This window comes from Blennius ocellaris, assembly GCF_963422515.1.
Source record: "Blennius ocellaris genome assembly, chromosome: 15".
Lineage (NCBI taxonomy): Eukaryota > Metazoa > Chordata > Actinopteri > Blenniiformes > Blenniidae > Blennius > Blennius ocellaris.
Window position 1 is genome coordinate 22385692 of NC_137664.1, and position 6959 is coordinate 22392650.

A 6959-nucleotide genomic window follows, 5' to 3' on the forward strand; every position below is an offset into this window, starting at 1 on the left:
CATAAATACTAAAATGAGACAGAAAAGGAGAAAACAGCAAATGGCACATTGTGCCGCTGGCCGACATGCTTCACCAGCTTTTCGATTGATCATAAAAGAATATATGACATATTATATATGCATATATTATACGCTCTAATATGATGTATGAGACCTTTTTTAATATATTTGTTGAATTCTATTACCAGTAATGCAATCCTAATTCTCAACATATTTGCTCTATTTTATGGCAACTCGGTCTTTAACCACAAATATTTCTCTGGCATTTCTAACACACTTTTAAACTTTGTTTAAAAGTGGCTTAAAAGGTAAAAGGTTTTAAAAAGGAAAAAAAAAAAAAATCCAGCAGTGGTGAAGTGGACCAAACTAGAATCTGAAATACACCCCAGTGCCTTTAGGGTGGAACAATATGAAATATTAGTACATTTGATTCCCACCTCCGCCTGTCCACATGTCGAAGTGTCCTTGAGCAAGACACTGAACCCCAAAGTGCCCTCAGTAGCTGGATTCGGCCTCTTGCGTGGCGGCAGCCTCCGTCAGTGTGTCAATTTGTGTCTGAATGGGTGAATGTAGTTAACAATGCTTAACAGTGATTTGGGAAGCGCTATAGAAGTGAAATCCATTTCCAATTTATACCATAAATACTTCAGTTGACAGAATTCTGTATTGATCTGGGACGTTGGGTCTGGACACACCATCTTCCATAACAATTTGTTATTTCATCCTCACATCCAAAAGTCAACAACGAACACACAATTAGCCTCTTTTTCTATTTTTCTTTCGAAAATGCACTCAGGGGATTTATTGGTTGTCTGTTAGTACAGCAGGAGTGGCTGAATCAGTGACATTGGGGGAACCTCTGGCAGTATAATCAGAATTAAATACGGTTAAATGAGGCTGAGAGATCAACACAGTGGTAGGTAAGACACTAACAACAGAGAGAAGTTGACGTCTCCACAGCAGAGAAACATGAGAAATGACGGTGTTTGAACTGTGACATTAAATCATTCATGATCATTTGTCCCACTGCACAAGATGACATTTCCGTGGCCATCAACACAACTGAAGCATGTCCCTGCTCTCCACACACTTTTAAAAGGGGCACATTTAGCCAAGAAAATGTTGGGGTTTTTTTGTTTTTTGTTTGTCTTTGGTAACATACAGTTCTCCAGTGACAACTTTAAAAGTCAAAATGTGAAGTTTTGGACTAAAAATAAGGTTTATTTAAACTCTCCTTGAAATACTTTTGATGATAAGAAAAAAATATCGACCTGAGGTCATAGAGGTCATAAGTACAAATTGAAGAAAGAAAAAAAAGCATCCGAAGAACAAACATAAATTGTATTCAGCATTGAGCCCTCGGGCTGAACTTCTTTTTTTTTTTTTTTTTTTTTTTTCAAACATGTGCATAAGAATAAGAATAAGAATAAGAATAAGAATAAGAATAAGAATAAGAATAAGAATAAGAATAAGAATAAGAATAAGAATAAGAATAAGAATAAGAATAATACACTCCAATCTTACATGTGCGATACATGTTTGAAAAGGGGGAATAGTAGGAAGAAGTGTAACTTTCTGCTTTTTCCATTCAGCTTAAGTGATAATTCTGTATCAACACGCTGTTTGGATGAGGAGTGATCCGCAACTTGCACGTGTTCCAATTCTTGGAATATCTGTATTGCAAATCACTGCACTGTGTTTGTTTGGTGTTTAGGTCAAATATACAACCACAGACTGTGTGTCCACGGCGGGATTCGAACTCGCGACCGCACGTCTTAAGACCGAGGCTCAGAGCGGTTTTCAAATGTTTTCGAAGTTGAATAAAGAGTCACAGCAGCGCTGAAGCGGAGCTGAGGTGGGAGACGGACTTACCTCTGGACACGTCCAGCAGGACGGTGTCCTCCCCGCTGTCCCCTGTGGGGCCAAAGAGCAGGAGGGTCAGTAGGTCCAGCTCCTCACCGGACGGGTCACCGGGTCACCGGGTCCACATCCCCCCCCAAAGAGCCGGTGAGAACTCACCTTGAACCCGGCCGCCCCGAACGCGTCTCAGCGCCATCGTCCAGCTGCTGCAGGGTTGCCAGATCTGACTGACATTTACAAGCATAAATCCCGCCCATCTCATTAAAAACAAAACAAAACAAACAAAAGACTCAGAAAACTCGTGTTGACGCATCAAATGATAATAATGTGTAATATAACGTGTAATAACGACACACTATCATGGATATAACGAAATATTAGTGTTCTAGTCACAGATGGACAGTGAGACTGTAGCAGGGAGGTGAGGAGAGGCTCCAGGCTGGTGAGGTTCCTGGCCAGTGACGCTCTTGGCTGGTGACGCTGGTGAGGCTCCTAGCCGGTGAGGCTCAAGGCTGGTGAGGTTCCTGGCTAGTGAGGCTCTTGTCTGGTGAGGCTCCAGGCTAGTGAGGCTCTTGTCTGGTGAGGCTCCAGGCTAGTGAGGCTCTAAGCTGGTGAGGCTCCAGGCTGGTGAGGCTACTGGCTGGTGAGTTTCCTGGCTAGTGAGGCTCCTGGCTGGTGAGTTTCCTGGCTAGTGAGGCTCCTGGCTAGTGAGGCTCCTGGCTGGTGAGGCTCCAAGCTGGTGAGGCTGGTGAGGCTCCAGGCTAGTGAGGTTCCTGGCTAGTGAGGCTCTTGGCTGGTGAGTCTGGTGAGGCTCCAGGCTGGTGAGGCTCCTGGTTGGTGAGGCTCCAGGCTGATGAGGTTCCTGGCTAGTGAGTCTCTTGGCTGGTGAGGCTCCAGGCTGATGAGGTTCCTGGCTAGTGAGTCTCTTGGCTGGTGAGGCTCCAGGCTGGTGAGGCTCTTGGCTGGTGAGGCTCCAGGCTGGTGAGGCTCTTGGCTGGTGAGGCTCCAGGCTGGTGAGGCTCCAGACTAGTCAGGCTCCAGGCTGGTGAGGCTCCAGGCTGGTGAGGCTCCAGACTGGTGAGGCTCCAGACTGGTGAGGTTCCTGGCTGGTGAGGTTCCTGGCTGGTGAGGCTCCAGGCTGGTGAGGCTCCGACTCCTCTGGACTCAGATTTACATTGTAAGAAGTGAAAAGAGCTTCTTTCACTCTTCATCCAACAGCATCAACTGGTAAAGCTTCATATCGTCAGCATTCCTCTCTCAGTCACACTGACACCAAACAAACATAAACACAAACATAAACATAAACACAAACATAAACACAAACATAAACATAAACACAAACATAAACATAACCACAAACATAAACACAAACCTAAACACTGGAACATGTTTGTCCTAGTAAGAAAGTGTCTTTTATAGAGATGGACAGAGCACCTTCTTGTGTCCAAGCAAGTCATATTTACTGTAAACTAATTAGAGTATAGAGACGTGTGCAACACTAATTTAACTTTGACCTTCAGTAAAAATGCCTGTTATTTTTCACAATTCTGGTGCTTTAATCAATTTCAATAAAGGTTGTCCATCAAAATGATAAAGAAAAAAGAAATATTATTTTAGGTCATAAGTTTAATTATCACATACTTGAATTTTCTTTCTACTTTTTTCCACTCCTATCTTATTTTAAAAAAAACAAACAAACAAACTGTAGATTATGGCCAAAATGTCATGTGACCCAGTTTGTGTTGATCACAAACTGGTTTACTGGTAAACTAACTTTACTGTGTTTACTCACAGTAAAATTGTAGGTATAACAGCAACTATAAAATCAATCCACAGTACCACTGCAAACATTAACCTTTTGAGGCAAAACCGATTGAACCAAAAAAAAAAAGAAAAGCCATCATTTTTTGTTTTTCTTCCGGCTCTCAGCGAAGGCGGTAGTGATGAGAAAGCCGACTCCTTGAACAGACTCACGGGTTTTTGAGTCGTTCATCCAAGTGGATCGGTTGTCTGAATTATTTGAGTCATTTGATTCAGTTGCGCATGCGCACTATAACAACCCGCTCCAGGACCTGGAGGTTCAGCTGAACAGCGACATGAACCACGGGGGGAGAATCATGTATTCATAGTAAAATGCTGAAACACTTCTGAGGAAAATAAACAATAACTACACATTAGTTTTCAGTGGACCTGGTCTCCTTATTCTAGATTATGTGTGTTGTTTCTGAGGTTTAGATTTGACTTTATTGTCATTGTACAGGTACAGGTACAGGTACAACGAAATTACATTCACATAGAAGTTTTGGGGAAAGAAGGACACATGAGGTGAGGAGAGGAGGGAAAAAGGCAGATTAAAGACTGTGTTCTGAGGAGCACAGTCTGTAATTGGGGAAAAAAACCCACCTCAGGCATGTTTAGCATCAACACAGGCAGGTTACAACATTTCTCGAGACAGCATTTGGGATACATGAAGGGAAGTTCTGCAGTCCGCCACTAGGAGAAGGTTTTTTCAGGCGCGACGCCTTCACCAGGCGCCCAGCCGGCCTCTCCAGTGGCCTCTGCTGGTGGTTGGGGGTAGGGGCACGGCGAATGCGGTGAATGTCCTGGGAAGTTCCAGAGGCAAAAATGTCCGGGGAGGGAGGGTGGGAGGAGGGTAGGAAGGCCAGGGGGGCGGGGGTGGGGGCGGAGCCTTGATTCACACGCGCATCCCGGAGATATGAAGACAAAACACAGCCTTGGCAGCTGTGTGTCTGGGAGCCAAATGCTGATTTTCTTTGTTTTGGTTCAGGCGCGTCAGCTTTATCCGTCGACCTTGAGTGTCTCTGGTCTCACACTGCTGCTCCAATTGTGGCAGAATAATTATAATTAGCTTCCCTCCGAGCTCGAATATCCTCCAAGATCGATCCAATTTCACGTAAACGTTCAAGAGTCATGACCTGCACGCGCTTGAGTTCATTTATCATCTGAGTCTGAGCGTTCAAAGCTCAGCACAGTCCTTCATTGACGATAGGCAGCCTTCCCAATGCGGCGGCCCGCGTCTTCTCAACTTTTCGATAGATCAGAAAGCTGCCAGCTCCAATCAGCAGCATACCTGCTATCATGAATCCCAATATGTAGAGGTCCTCCACATCCTCGATGGAAAGAATGGCCAAACACAGTTGCCTCCAGGAACCTCCAGGACCTCCAGGAACCCCAGGAATCCAGCATGTATCCGGCTGCAAACGTCCCATCGGGACATGCGGGCTCTCCTTTGCCCGATCGTCCTGTCGTAAAAATTTGGTCGATCGCATTGAGAGACCAGCTGATCAATTCCATGGTTCCGGTTAGGTTCGGATGCGGGTCTGAAGATATTCTCTTGATAGATCGGACACAAGACAGTACAGGACGAAGCTGCAAGCGGGGAGGGCAAGTGGGCAGTTATAAATGATTAAACTGAATAAATGCCTGGCATCCAGAATGGCAAATATACAGTATATATTGATATATACATATAATTTTATAGTTTTATTTTCCTTCCAACGTTTTGATTTTCTTTTTTTACTAGTATCAATAAATAATGTGACGTTCATAGGGCAGAACTAAGTATAGGGGACCATATTAAATGTAACACAATACACACTACAGTGGTATTTTAACATTGTTTATTGTGTATTTATCCATGTATTATTCATGTATTTATTTCTACAAGCTTTGTGAAACAATGTGTGGTTTTTTTTCTCCGTCGTCACTCAGAAACGTTCTGAGCGGAGCGCAGCTGCAGATTTTCAGGTGAGGGAGGCGCGGAGGGCTCTCCGCTCACCGCTCATGAGGTGAACGACACAGCGGAAGTGACTCGGGCATGCGAGCTGAACGACGGAAACGAGGTGAGTCGGTCATTCGTGCTGAACTTCACCTACAAGCTGACTTGAGCTGCTGAAAGCCTCATGTGAATGTAAGGAGCTGGAAGCTGCTGTGCTTAGCAGTGAATGACTCAGTGAACGAGTTACTGAACGAGAAAACTCGTGAGACACCGTTCAGTAAAGTGACTCGCAGGTTTTGAACGATTCGTTCAAATTTGATCATCACTCGAAGGCGGACGCTTCTCTCTCCTCTCCTCTCCTCTCCTCCCTCGTCTTCCCCGCTCGCTGCTCCCATCCTGTACTGTCTCGTGTCTGATCTAACAACAGCCTCTCTTCACACCCCCATCCGAATTTAACCGGAACCATGGAATTGATCAGCTGGTCTCTCGATGCGATCGACCAAAATTTTACGACAGTACGATCGGGCAAAGTAGAGTCTGCATGTCCTGATGGGACGTTTACAGCCGGATACATGTTGGATTCCTCGGGTTCCTGGAAGCCACTGTGTGTGCCCATTCTTTCCATGGACGGCGTGGAGGACCTCTACATGTTGGGATTCATGATAGCAGGTATGCTGCTGATTTTGGCTGGCGGCTTTCTGATCTATCTCAAACTTGAGAAGCAGCCCATCGTCACTGAAGGAGTGTGCCGAGCTTTGAACGCTCAGACTCATGTGATAAACGAACTCATGAGCGTGCAGGTCATGACTCTTGAACGTTTACGTGAAATTGGATCGATCTTGGAGGATCTTCAGACTCGGTTGGGAAGCTAGAATCTTGCTACAATCGGAGCAGCATTGGAGACCAGAGACACTCGAGGTCGACAGATAAAGCTGAAGCGCCTGAACAAAAACAAACCTAATCTACAATTCCCAGACACCCGGTCGCCAAGGCTGTGTTTTGTCTTCAACTCTCCTGGATGTGAGGAGAGCCCCCCCCCCTCCTCCCCTCCTCCCCTCCCCTGATACTTTGGCCCACTGGAATTCACCAGTACCTTTCAACGCCTTTGCTGCACGCCGATGGTCTGCTGCGCCGAAACACCTCGTCCCAGCGGCGGGCTGCAACACTACCCTTCACATATCCTAAGTGCTGTCTCGAGAAATATGTTGTAACCTGTCTCACCTCATGTTGTCCTTCTTTCCCCCAAACTTTCTATGCCATTTCGTTGTACCTGTTACAATGACAATAAAGACGATTCTGATTCTCTGATTCTAATTTTGCCTAAATCCATGTTTTTCCCCCCGCTGAATTATAACAAATT